The sequence below is a fragment of the Dromiciops gliroides genome, chromosome 1 (assembly GCF_019393635.1).
Source record: "Dromiciops gliroides isolate mDroGli1 chromosome 1, mDroGli1.pri, whole genome shotgun sequence".
Lineage (NCBI taxonomy): Eukaryota > Metazoa > Chordata > Mammalia > Microbiotheria > Microbiotheriidae > Dromiciops > Dromiciops gliroides.
Genome location: NC_057861.1, coordinates 649,130,479 through 649,144,962, shown reverse-complemented (window position 1 = coordinate 649,144,962; position 14,484 = coordinate 649,130,479).

Below are 14,484 nucleotides of genomic sequence, written 5' to 3'. Positions count from 1 at the left end.
TTATATTATTGAGAATAGTCAAGTCATTTATGATTAGTCATTGAACAATATTGTTGTCACTGTTTACAACATTCTCTTGGTTCTGCTCAGTTCACTATACATCAGTTAATTCAAGTATTTCCAGGATTTTCTGAAACCATTTTGCTTGTTATTTCTTAGAGCACAACGATATCCCATCAACATCATATACCACACAGCTTGTTGAGCCATTTCTTATTGATGGGCATTCCTTTGATTTCCAATTTTTAGCCACCACATAAAGAGCTGCTATAAATATTTTGTAAAAGCAGTTCTTTATTCTCTTTGGGGGATGTCTTTGGGATATGAACCCAGAAGACGTGTTGCTGGATCAAAGGGATGCACAGTTCTATAGCCCTTTGGGCATAGTTCCAAATTGCTCTTCAGAATAGTTGGATATTTTCACAACTCCACCAACAATGGCTTAGCCCCCCATTTTTCCCACATCCCCTGCAACATCCAATATTTTCTATTTTTGTTATAATTGCCACTCTCCTAAGTGTGAAGTGATACCTCAGATTGCATTTCTCTGATCAATAGTATCTAGAGCATTTTTCATATGATTATAGATAGTTTTGATTTCTTTGTCTGTAAACTGCATGTTCATATGCTTTGACCATCTATCAATTGGGGAATGCCTTTTGTTTTTATAAATTTAACTCAGTTCTCTATGCATTTGAGAAATATCAGAGATATTTGTTTTAAAAATTCTTTCCCAGTTTTCTACTTCCCTTGTAATCTTGGTTACTTTAGTTTTGTTTGTGCAAAAGCTTTTTTGTTTTATGTAATAAAAATGATCTATTTTACATTTTGTGTTACCCTCTATATGTTCTTTGGTCCTAAATTCTTATTCTGCCCCTATATCTGACAGATAAATGATTCAATACTCTCTCTCTCTCTCTCTCTCTCTCTCTCTCTCTCTCTCTCTCTCTCTGGTTTTGTGAGGCAATTGGGGTTAAGTGACTTGCTCAGGGTCACACAGCTAGTAAGTGTTAAGTGTCTGAGGTCGGATTTGAACTCAGGTCCTCCTGAATCCAGGGCTGGTGCTCTATCCACTGCACCACCTAGCTGCCCCTCAATACTCTCTTAATTTGCTTATGGTATCATTAGTTATGTGTAATGCATGTACACATTTTGACCTTATTTTACTATACGGTATGAAATGTTGGTCTATACCTAGTTTCTGCCATGCTCTTTTCCAGTTTTCCCAGCAATTTTGGTCAAATAATGATTTTTTGTTCCAAAAGCTTGGATATATGTGTTTACTATGTACTACATTACTATAGTCTTTTACTATAGTGTAATTTGTACCTGTTCTATTCCACTATTCTACCTCTCTATTTCTTATCCAGTACCAGATTGTTTTGATAATCACCACTTTATAATACTGTTTGAGATCTGGTACTGCTAGATCACCTTCTTTTGTATTTTTTCATTGATTCCTGTGATATCCTTAAACTTTTGTTTTTTTAGATGAACTTCATTGATATTTTTTTGGATCTATAAAATATTTTTGATAATTTGCTTGGTCTAGCCTTAAATAAATTAATTAAGTAGGACTTTCAATTTTTAATATTGGTTCAGCTTATCAATGAGTAATTAATATTTTCCAATTATTTATATTTGTCTTTATTTGTGTGAAAAGTGTATTGTAGTTCTGGTTATATAATTATTGTGTTTGTCTTGGCAGGTAGACTCCCAAGTATTTTATATTGGCCACAGTTATTTTAAATGGAATTTCTCTTTGTACCTGTTGTTGATGGAATTTGTTGGTAATATATAGAAATGCTGATGATTTATTTGAGTTTATTTTGTATCCTGCAACTTTGCTAAAGTTGTCAATAATTTCAAGTAGCTTTTTATTTGATTCTGTAGGATTTTCTAAGTATAACATCATATCATCTACAAAGTGATAGTTTTGTTTACTCATTACCTATTCTAATTCCTTTAATTTCTTTTTCATCTTTTATTGCTATAGCTAACATTTTTAGTACAATATTAAATAATAGAGGTGATAATGGGCATCCTTGCTTCACCCCTAATTGTATTGGGCAAGTTTCTAGCTTATCCCCATTAAAGATAATGCTTGCTGATGGTTTTAGATAAATAGTACTTATTTTGAGGTAAGCTCCTGTTATTCATTTGCTCTCTAGAGTTTTTAATAGTCATGGGTGTGGTATTTTGTCAGAGGCCTAGTCTGTGTCTATTGAGATAGTCATATTATTTCTGTTGGTTTTGTTATTGATATTGTCAATTATGCTGACTGCTTTCCTACTATTGAACTAGCCCTGCATTCTTGGTATAAATCCCATCTGGTCATAATATATGATCCTTGTGCTATAATGCTGTAATCTTTTTGCTAATATTTTATTTTATTTTATTTTTGAGGGGGGGCTGGGCAATGGGGGTAAAGTGAATTGCCCACAGTCACACAGCTAATAAGTGTCAAGTGTCTGAGACTGGATTTGAACTCAGGTCCTCCTGAATCCAGAGTCAGTTCTTTATCCCCTGCACCACATAGCTGCCCCCACTAATATTTTATTTAAAATTTTTTTAATCAATATTCATTAGGGAGATTAGTCTATAATTTTTTTCTCTGTTTTGGCTCTTCCTGATTTGGTTATCAGCACCATGCAATTTCTTTCTTACCCCTTTATTTTGTTTTTGGGGTGTTGTCCATCAATGCCACTTTATGACCACACACTCTACATATAATCCTAATTATTCTTATAATGAAGTTTTTCAGACTTACAAATATTATCATCCCTTCAATATCACCTTATAGCCACATGCTCTCTCTTCATATACTCCTTCTAATTGCTCTTATAATAAAGTTGTTAAGACTTACAAATATTATCTTATCATAAAAATATAAAAGGTTTAACCTTATTGAATTAATTTTTCTTTCTTGTGTCTTTTTTAGCTTTTTTATGTTTCTCTTGAATCTTGTAATTGGAGGTCACATTTTTTATTCAACTCTAGCCTTTTAATAAGAAATGGTTGAAAGTCCTCTATTTCATTAAATATTCATTTTCCCCCTGAAATAATATATTCAATTTTGTTGAGTAGGTGATTCTTGGTTATAAACCTAACTCTTTTGCCTTCTGGTATATTATATTCCAAACCCACTGATTCTTTAATGTTGAAGCTGCCAAGTTCTGTGTAATTTTGACTGTAGCTCCATGGTATTTGATTTTGTTTCTTTTTGGATAATTGCAGTACTTTTTAATTGATCTGTGAGCTTTGAAATTTGTCTACGATGTTCTAGGGAGTTTTCTTTTTATCTTTTTCAGGTAGTGATCTGTGGATTCTTTCAATTTCTATTTTGCCTTCTTGTTCTAATATATCAAGGCATTTTTCTTTGATAATTTTTTGACAGGTATTGTACAGGTTTTTTTTTTTTTTGATCATGGCTTTCAATTAGTCCAATAATCCTTATATTATCTTTCCTGCATCTTTTTATAGGTTAGTTCTATTTGCAATAAGAAATTTCACTTTTTCTTCTATTATTTTACTTTTTTGATTTTAAAAAATTTATCTTGGTGTCTCATAGGGTCATTAGTTTCCATTTATTGAATTCTCATTTTTAAAGAATAATTTTCTTCAGTGACCTTTTGTACTTCTTTTTCCATTTGGCTAAATCTGTTATTTAGGGAGTTATTTTCCACAGTAAATTTTTGTATTTCTTTTTCATGGTTCTCTCTTCTCTTGCATTACCTTTTATTTCTTTCCCCTATTTTTCTTCAACTTCTCTAATTTGTTTTCTAAATTCCTTTTTAAGGTCTTCCAGGAATTCTTTTCTGGTCTGAGACCAATTTACATTTTTCATTGAAGCTTTACCTGTAGCCATTTTGTTATTATTGTCCTCCTCTATGTTTATGCCCCTATCACTGTAGTAACAGTTAATAATGAGGATTTGTTTCTTTGTTTGTTTGTTTGTTTGGTTGGTTTTTGCTCTTTTTTGTCCCTTGATTTTTTTTATGAGATAGTTGGGCTCACATTCCTACACTGTTCCAAGGTTTTATGCTGAGTCTCTGGGTTTTACTGGTGGCTTTCACTGGGCTTCAGGGCTTAGCTACTTGCTTTCTTTGTTGAATAAGCTTGCCATCTGATTAGTATTAGAGTGTTAGTTCTCCCTTTTGGCCTCCCCTTAGTGTGGGCTGGCATTCTCCAGGGGTGGTGTCCTGGTGCTGGGTTGCAAAAGTTGACTAAGTCTTTCTGGTTGCTGGCACTGGAGAAGTGAGCTTATTGTTGTTCTGCCCCAGGGGTGCTTCCCTGCTTCTGGGTTGCTCTGTTAGCAGGGCCTCTGTTAGCAGGCTCTGGAGGAGTAATTTTTACAATCTGTGCAGGTGTAGGTGTAATGTTGCTGGGTTGCTATGGTATTCCCTGTGCTAGCAGGCCCTAGAAGGGTAATTTTGTTGTGATCTACTGAGTTTTGGAGCCCCCTAATGCTGGTTTGCCCCCAAAAGAATCTTTCTGCTGGGAGGTCAAAGAGTTGAGAACTTGATGTTAACCAGTCTTTTGTGAGGCTTCAATACTGGTCAGCAGTGAGGTCAAAGCATCCTGGTGTTCTGTACTATCTGTGAGATGCCTGGTGAGGGTCCCTGCTATGCTGCCCAGACTGTTCACCTGTCCAGGGGTCTACTGGTTTGTAGGTGGGTGGAGCCTCCTTGATGATTTGCACTAGGCTCAGAGCCCTGCTTCCCGCCCCCTGTTGTGAGCTCAGAAGCTGCTGCTGCTGCTCCTGGACCTCACTTTCCTCCCACAAAGGTAAGAAAGATCTTTTTTGCTGGGCTGGTAGGCTGCTTCCCTGCTCCTGGAATGATTCAGAGGCAGTTTTCGATTGGTTTGGGGAAGAAATTTGTGAGAGCTCCAGAGGGTTGCTGCTTCATTTAGCCATTTTGGCACAGGAAGTTTCTAACTCACTATTGGTTGGAGAAATGCAAATTGAAATTGTTCTGTGGTACTAGCTCATACATATTGGCTAATAGGGTAGAAGAAGAGAATGACAAATGTTGGAGGGGATATGGAAAAAAATGAGAAATTAATGTACTATCACTGAGGTTGTGGATTGATTCAACAATTATTTGGAACTTGCCAAAGGAGTGTAATGATTGGAATGATGCCACCTACTTGGGACTTGCTGTGGGAAAGCTCCACCATTAGGAAAATGCCTCAGAGGCATTTTGGCTTTTCCTTGGCATCAGGAAATGACGTTTGCTCATGGGGGCTGTCTATCAAGGCTACCAGCCAATCAACTTGAGGAGCCTCCTATGGTCTGGGAGGAGACAGGAAGGAGGAAAGGGAGCCTGCGCGGAGAGCTCTGGGGCTTTTTGGGTTCCTAACTGGATGGTGGTGGCAGCAGAGGACTTCACAGGAAATTTGAGGAAAGATAGGAATGCCAGGCTGTTGGAATTCTGTTCTCAATCTTTTTCTTTCTATTTTCCAATAAACCCTTAAAAACCTAAACTCATTTTATCAGTGATTTTAGTCAGTTTCTCCCAAAACTGGGGGAACAGATTAGAATCCACATTTAGAATCTTAAATTACACAGGAGTTATAAAACCATGCATACTCTGACCTGGAAATACAACTAGTTGGTCTCTATATAAAAAGAAATAAAAAGCAAGAAGGAAAAAGTCTTATATGTACAAAAATATTTATAGCATCTCTTTTCTAGTAGCAAAGAATTGGAAATTGAGGGATGCCTATTAATTGGAGAATGGCTGAAAAAATTGTGGTATGTAATTCTGATGGAATACAGTTGTTTTATAAGAAATGATGGTAGAATACTCTAAAAAAAATCTGGAAAAATTACATGAGCTGATGCAAAGTGAAATACTCCATACACAAAGTATAGAATGTTGTGGGATGATCAGCTGTGAATGACTTAGCTATTCTCTGTAATGCAGTGATCTAAGACAACTATGAAGGTCTTATGATAAAGAATGCTATCCATCCCCAGAGAAAGAACTGATGGTGCCAGAATACAGACTGAAGCATACTTTTAAAAATAAGTCTTTATTTTTCTTGATGTTTTATTTCTTTTTGGTCAGTGTTTTCTTTCTTAACATGACTAAATATAAAAATGTTTTTCATGACTACACGTGTAACCCACATAATGAATTGCTTGCCTTTTCAGTGGAGGAGGGGATAAGGAGGGAGAAATGGAGAGAATTTGAAACTCAAAGTTTTAAAAATGAATATTAAAAGTTGGTTTTACATATTATTGGGGAAAATAAAATATTAAACATTTTCATTCTGCAGAATGTAAATTGGAGGAAAGGTCACGAAAAAGGGGAGTATTCCAAGATGAGCTTTGCAGGGAAAAAGATAGCTGATGTTGTGGGAGTTCAGATGATGGTTAGGTAATAATTGTGGTGTGTGAATAGGAACAAATACTTCAAATCTCAGATGTGGGGGCAGGGAGATGGAGTTCACAGGTTGAACAATAAAGACAGAAGGTGGAATGTAAAAATATTGGGGGATAAGAGTAGTTTGGTTCTGTTGGAATCTAGCTCCATGACTGACTGTCACAGAGAGGTCAGATCTGACCTATCTTTCTATCATTTTGTTGGTTCATTATGCATCCCTTTAGGTCAGGCCATGGTCTCCTTGTGACAAGGTGAACGTCCTCCACATGGCCCTGCGTTTAATTTGGAAACTGATTATGTGTTGCATACTGTTGAACTTAGAATTAAGAAGGTGATTTCAAATAATTTTTTATTTACTATCTCTGTTATTAAAGAAAATCACTTCCCTCAGGAAAATTTTTATGATTTATCTATGAAGTGATTGATGAATTACACTTATGAAATCACAGATCCTTAACATATTCCCAGTATCTGTCAGTTCTTTGCACTTAGAAGTTGCTTAATACTTGCTTATTGAATTTAATTTTAGTAAATAAAATTTTATAAGCAATGGATAATATCCATAGTATTTAGAATTCTACATAGACTGAGTCCTTTTATAATTAGAATCACCTCCTAAATTATCTGTTTTGCAAACTGGATTTTCATACATTGGAATCTTTTAAATTGAAAGGCCTTGGGGCTTTTTATTGTTACCTGTACTAGGCAGGTCCTGGTTCAATTGAATGTTCAGTTCAGCCACCATTTTTTACGTGCCTACTGCATGCAAGGCACAAAATTAAAAGACAATAGGTCTAGTGGGCTGAGGTCCAGACACTTGTTTTGAGGTCAAGTCAAATTGGGTATGTCCTACCTCTGACAGATGCTGCTTGTTTAATCACAGGCAAATCATTTAGCCTCTACATTCCATAGACAATTTTCTGATATTATAAAGCAGAACAGTTGCAGATCTCCTCTGGTAAAGGGAATTCCTTATTTTGATGCTTCCCACACCAATGAAATGATAGGTCCATGCCAAAAATATATGGGGCATCATACTAGGCACTGGAGATAGAAAAGAAACAAATTAAACCATCTCTGCCTTCAAGGAACTTGGAAAACAATCTGTAAGCTAATTAGCAAATACAAACCATATACAAAGTAAATATGAGTTACAAGATGAAATAAAACAGAATGATTAAATATCAAGAAAAAATATTGTTTTAAAGGCTCTTATTTTATGTTATCATCTATTTCCCTTTATCCCCCCACCCTTCATTCCCCATTTTTAAAGCCCTATTACAACCCAGTTCAATAAGGATGACAATGTAAAAGGATTATTGCATTCTAAGTGGCTTTAGTGATGTGGAGAGAACTTGGGAATCAGCCTAATGGAGAGTGAAGTACATAGGATTTTGCCTAGCCCCAGGAGAGAATGAAAGGCAAGTGGCACTAATAATGAAGTGTCTCTCACAATTATTTGTTTTCTCAATCTCTAGGAATTTATTTTCCTCGCTTATCCTTTTAGATAGATGATGAGTCAATGTTAGCAAAATGCTTTGAGCTCTTTGAGGGGGAAAAAGACCATGTGAATTTAAATTATAATCTCTTTATCAAAATGAATGATTCTGATTAGAATGGTTAATGCTGCTTTGGGCAAACTGGCTCCCTCTACCATAGGAGTTAAGAATCAAAAATTCTTTTATTTTTTTTTTTGAATTGTTTCCTTTGACCAACACTTGTATATAAATTGCAATTATTTCTTCATTGGCAGTTGTGTATTTGGAGACACAAGAGTAGAAAGCCACATTATAAAGCTAGAGGAACAGGAACAAGGATGACCTTCCAAATAATTCCATGGATGACTGGGTGTAGGGAAAAAAAAACACCTAGAAAATGGCCAGAGGTTATATGCTCTTGGGTGATGTTAAGGCTTTCTGACCTGCTGAGAGTAAGACAGATGAGTGCCATGGGGACTCATTGCCCAGCTCAGTGAGCAGGCCAGAAATTGACTTCAGGGCCTGCTTCCAGGGAAAGACAGCAACCTATTATTTGGAACATTTATTTCTGAGCATTTTCTTTCCTCTACTCTTTACATGAAAAAGTCATAACACAAATAGATTTCTGGAATGAATTTGTGTGTCCCTAACATCATATATATATATATATATATATATATATATATATATATCCGTATATACGTACATATTTTATTACTCAATGTACATTATTACAAAGATGGATAAAATCATTTTGTAATTAAAGAAATGCTTTGACAAGTGTGCAAAGTCTATAGACTTTATGAAAGAATATTCAAGGCAACTATACTCATTGACAGAATGACAAGGATGATGTATATGTTTGCAAATTCTTATATTATTTTTATTTTTCAAGTAAAAAGTATTTTAGTCACTTTCTTCCACTCCCCACTCCCTTCACTGAGCAAATTTAAAATTAAGAAAGCCCTCTATACATATCTACATAATTCAGCAAAACAAATTCCCACATTAGCTGGTTCTGAAAATGTGCGTGTTTTTTCTCCAATATAAGTTCATCATGTCTCTGTCAAGAGGTGAAGTGGCATCCTGAATCTCCATTCTTTTGTAATTAGGTTTTATTACTGTGTTGATCAGAGAAATAAAGTCTTTCAAAGCTGTTTTTCTCCATAATGTTGTTATCATTGTTTGAACATTGTTTAAATTCTTTTCTATTTCTTTTCACTTGGCTCTAAATTAGTTCATAGAAGTGATCCAAACATATTTTGAAATTATCCTGCTTAGAATTTCATATGCCACAAAAATATTTGATTACATTCAAATTCCACAATTTGTTTAACAATTCTCTAATAAGATATCCTCTTTGTTTACATTTCTGGTTACCCCCAAATCAGCCATAAATACTTTTGCACATAGAGATATTTGCCTTCTTTGATGTCTTTGGAATATTGATCCAATATGCCTGCATCAAAAGCTATAGACAGTTTGACAATTTGCTGGGTATAGTTTCAATTTGTATTCCAGAATGGCTAGACCAATTAATGTCTTCACTAACAGTACAGTTAGTGTATCTGTTTTTCCAGGACACTACAATTTGTCATTTTCCTCATTTGTCATCTTTGCCTGTCTTGTAGGTGGGATATATAAACTTGAAAATTGCTTTAGTTAGATTTTTTCCAATTATTAGTGATTAAATACTTTATATTATTATTGATAGCTTTGAATACTGTGTTTTCAAATCCTTTAGTCATATTACTGCTGGTGAATGACCCTTAATTAAATAGATTTGAATGGATTCTTTGTAAATTTTGGAAATAAGACATTTCCTGGAGAAACTTTTTGCAAAGATTTTTCCTTAGGTATTGATTTCTTTTATAATTTTCACCACATTAGATTTTCTTGTGCAAAACTTCTTGAATTTTATTTAATCAAAATTATTCATTTTATCTTATGTCATTCAGGAACTTTCTTCTTGACATAGAATTGAAAGGTAATTTCCTCTGTCTTCTCAGATTAAGTTGCGAAGTAACCTTTTGTTTCTAAGGCATGTATCCATTTGGAGCTAATCTTTTATGCGTGATATGAGGCATTAGTTTAAATCTAATTTCTATAAGAATTCTGTCCAGTTTTTCCAGTAGTTTTTGTTAAATAGGTACCTGAGGTCTTTAGGGTTTATCAGACAAAATGCTATTTTTTGAAATTTGTTTTTTTCTTCTTCTTTAGGTTATGTTTCTAGTCTGCTCCACTGATAGACCTCTATTATTTTTAAACCACTACCATATTGTTTGAATGATTACTGATTTGTAAAGGAACCATTCCTTTCTCTATTTTTTGTTTTTATTTTTGAGTTTTTGTTACTTCATATGAACTTTGTCATTATTTTTTGTCACCTCTATAAAATTTGTGGGGAATTTTACATATAAATTATGTAGCATTGTCATTTTTCTTATATTGACAATGGAGCTATCAATAATGAGTGATTCTCCAAATATTTAGATCTATCTTTCTGCAAAGTGTTCCTTATTGTTAGACTCATGTAGTGCCTATGTAAATCTTGGTAGATGGAAACCAAAGTATTTTATAATTTCACTGATTGTTTTGAGTGAAATTTCTCTTTTTGGCACTTGTTTTTGAATTTTGTGTATGAAGGGATGCTGATAATTTATGTGCAATTATGTCTTAAAACCTTACTGAAATTATTAATTTTTGATTGGCTATCTAGGATTTTATTAATATAATTTGTAAAAATGATAATTTTGATTTCTCTATGTCTATTTACTTCATTATCTTCTTTTATTATTCAAATAGCTATTATTTCTAGAAAGGCATCATTGGTTTACCTTGGTTTTTTTGTTTTTTTTTGAAATGTTTCTCCACTGCATATATTTGCTAATGATTTAGATAGATATTATTTACTAAATTAAGGAAAGGTCCACTTACTCCTAGAATTTCTGGAGTTTTAATAGAAATAAATGTTGGGTTTTGTTAAAAGTCTTTGTATCATCCATGGGTATAATAATACGGCATTTTACTATTTTTATTTTTCTTTATCATATTTATGGTCATCTTTATGTTGAACTAACCCTAAATTCCTGGTATAAACTCACTTGTACACAAAGTATAATCTTTTTCATGTGTTGTGGTAACCTATTTTACATTTTTGCAACAATATTTATTAGAGACATTGAACTGCAGTAGTTTTTTTCCAGATTTGTCTTTCCCTGATTCAAATATCAATACCATTTTTATATTGTAAAAAGCTATTGGAAATGTGGTTCTTTCTATTTTGAGTTATTTTTGCCTATCTAGTTTTAAAGTTATGAATGTCCATACAATATGGCAGTTGTTTTAAAAAGAAAAAAAAAAAACCAAACCCAATATTGTTCCTAAACTTTTTGGGACATTGCTATGTGTGGATAAAGTTGTCCCCCATTCTCTCCACCCTGTGATAAGGCTCTATTTTCAGTATTCTTTATTTGATGAATTCTCAAACATAGTTTGTTGTTCATATTGTGCTTTTAGGTTTTACAATCTATTAGTTTATGAAGAACAATGAATCTCTGCTGTATAATTCTAGTGACTGTGTTTTTCTAGGTATTTATCATATACTATTTATTTTTCATTCTACAGTGATCTATTTCCTTATAAAGTCTCTGTCAGTCAAAAAGTATATAAGAAATATTCTGCTGGTTTTGGTTTCAATGACATGATCCTTTATTTCTAATATGAACCCCTATATTTTTGACAATAATCATCAAACACTTACTATATTCCAGGTACTCTGCTAAGATCTGGGGATACAAAAGCAAGCAAAATATAATTTTGCCCTCATGGACCTTCCAATCTAATGGGAGATAAAACATGAAATAAAAATATACAAAGCAAGATAGACACACCCTTTTATCTTCTTTTGTTTATTATATATATTATATTAATATATACAAATATTTTATATATGCATATATATGTATGTAGCACCAATAATAATTTCTTGTCTTTAATACCTTCATTTTATACTTTTTGCTTTAAAAATATTAAAGAAATAGTCTTTCAAAATATAGTAATGGGGGCAGCTAGGTGGTGCAATGGATAAAGCACAGAACCTGGATTCAGGAGGACCTGAGTTCAAATCTGGCCTCAGACACTTAACACTTACTAGCTGTGTGACCCTGGGCAAGTCACTTAACTGCCCTGCAAAAAAAAATTGCCCTTCTTATCTGTTTTTCCTACTGAACTTCCTTTTCTTCTAGTCTATGCAATTTTTGTTAGAAAAAAGTTTCTAATATCTCTTTAAAGTACTATATAAATGTAGTTTACTATTAAAAAATGATAAGCAGGATGCTATCAGAAAAACCTGGAAAGACCTATATGAGTTAATGCAATGTGAAATGTACTTTATACAAAATAACAGCAATATTATAAGATGATCTGCTGTGAATGACTTGCTTTTATCAGCAATGCAATGATCCAAGACAGTTCTGAAGGTCCTATAAAAAATGCAGTCCATCTACAGAGCGAACTGATGGTGTATGAATACAGTTTGAAACATTTTTTTGTTAGTTCCTTTATCTGAAGTTTTGTTTTTGTCTCTTTTCTTTCACAACCTGTCTAATGTGGAAATGTTTTGCATGATTGCTCATGTATAGTTTATACTGATTTTCTTGAGGTCTTGTGGAGTGGAGGGAGAGACCAAGAGAATTTGGAACACAAAGGTTTCAAAAAGAAAAAGAAAAAAGTTTCAATGGCCATTTTGAAAATCATTTTTGCTAATTCCTCCCCTCCCCTCAATCTCACACCCAATTAAAACCAATAAAGAAAGGGAATTTAAAAAAATACTCATGGGGAGTGGGGGAGGCAGCTAGGTGGCACAGTGGATAAAGCACTGGCCCTGGATTCAGAAGGATCTGAGTTCAAATTCGGCCTAAGACACTTGACACTTACTAGTTGTGTGACTGGGCAAATCACTTAACCCTCATTGTCCTGCAAAAATCCAAACCAAACCAAACCAAACCAAAACAAACAAAAAAAACCCATATAATCACTGAAAAATGAATCCACATGGAGACCATGTCCAAAAAGTATGTCTGTCTTTAGTCTATCAGCTAGGACAAATAGCTGGTGCAGTGGGTGGAGTGCTGAGCTTGGGGTTGAAAAGACTTATGTTCTTGAGTTCAAATTTGTCCTCAGACACTTACTAGCTTTGTAATCCTGGGCAAGTCACTTAAATCTGCTTCAGTTTACTCATCTGTAAAATCAGCTGGAGAAGGAAATGGCAAACTACTCCAGTATCTTTGCCAAGAAAATTCCAAAGGGATTCATGACAGAAAATAGCTAAACAATTATAAGAAGGTAAGTTAAAAAAAAGAAGATAAGCTCAGCCCTATTCTTTCTTCTGTCTACAGCAATGTATTCTTTTTTGTCTTTCTTTCTGTTGCCAATTTTAAAACTTTCACAACAGAAATAATCAATTCTTAGTTGTTGTTTTTTTCCCTGTGTGCCTTCCTCACTGCCCTTTTAAGACATTAAGATTCTGACTAGCCATCTATTTAGTTTCTTCCTATTTGAAAGGTAGTATATATAATCACACAATCCTTTCTAATTTCTCAAATAAGTTTATCTTTCTAGAATTCTATGCACACCTTTATTTATATTTCAACATTTCTAGTGTTACCAAAGTTAAAAAAAATCTTGAAAGTCATTTATTTCATTAAAGCTTCATTTTAGTAAGTTATTCCTTGTGTAGTCCTGTATCTTTTGTTTTTTAAAATTTTTGTACTTAATGATCTCTCATTTATAGTAAAAAAAAAATTGCTCAGGTTTCATATATGATCCTAACAGTGCTTCCATGATACTTGAACCTCTTCTTTCTAGAGGCATGTAGTATTATTTATTTTGTTGTGGAAGTTCTAGATATTGCCATGGAATCTAGGGACTTTTCATATGGGAGCTTCATTAAGTACATAAGTGGATTCTTTCTCAAATCACTTTGCCCTCTGATTCTAATTATTTGGGGGCAGTTTTCATTTACAATTTATTTTAATAAAGTGTCCAGATTTATTTTTTCTCATAGTTTTTGGGGAATCCAATGACGTTTAAGTAATCTTTTATTGATCTGTTTCTGTGGTGAGTTATTTTAATACCTGCTAATTAAAATGATATCTTATTTATTGATAATTTTTATTTTAATATATAATGCTTGCTCATGGAATCACTGATTTATTTTTATCTAGTCTCATTTTCTGGAAGTCTCTTACTTGCCAAAGTTTTATGGCTTTGCATTGTGGCTATTTAAGGTTTTTTTTTTTTTGTCCCCTTTCTTTTTTTCTTTATTTTTTTGGTGAGGCAATTGGGGTTAATTGACCCGCCTAGGGTCACACATCTATTAAGTGTTAAGTGTCTGAAGCTGGATTTGAACTCAGGTCCTCCTGATTCCAGGGCCAGTGCTCTATCCACTGTGCCACCTAGTTGCCCCTTCCCTTTCTTTCTTTCTTTCTTTCTTTCTTTCTTTCTTTCTTTCTTTCTTTCTTTCTTTCTTTCTTTTTTTGTGAGGCAATTGGGGTTAAGTGACTTGCCCAAGGTCACACAGCTAGTAAGTGTTAATTGTTTGAGGCCAAATT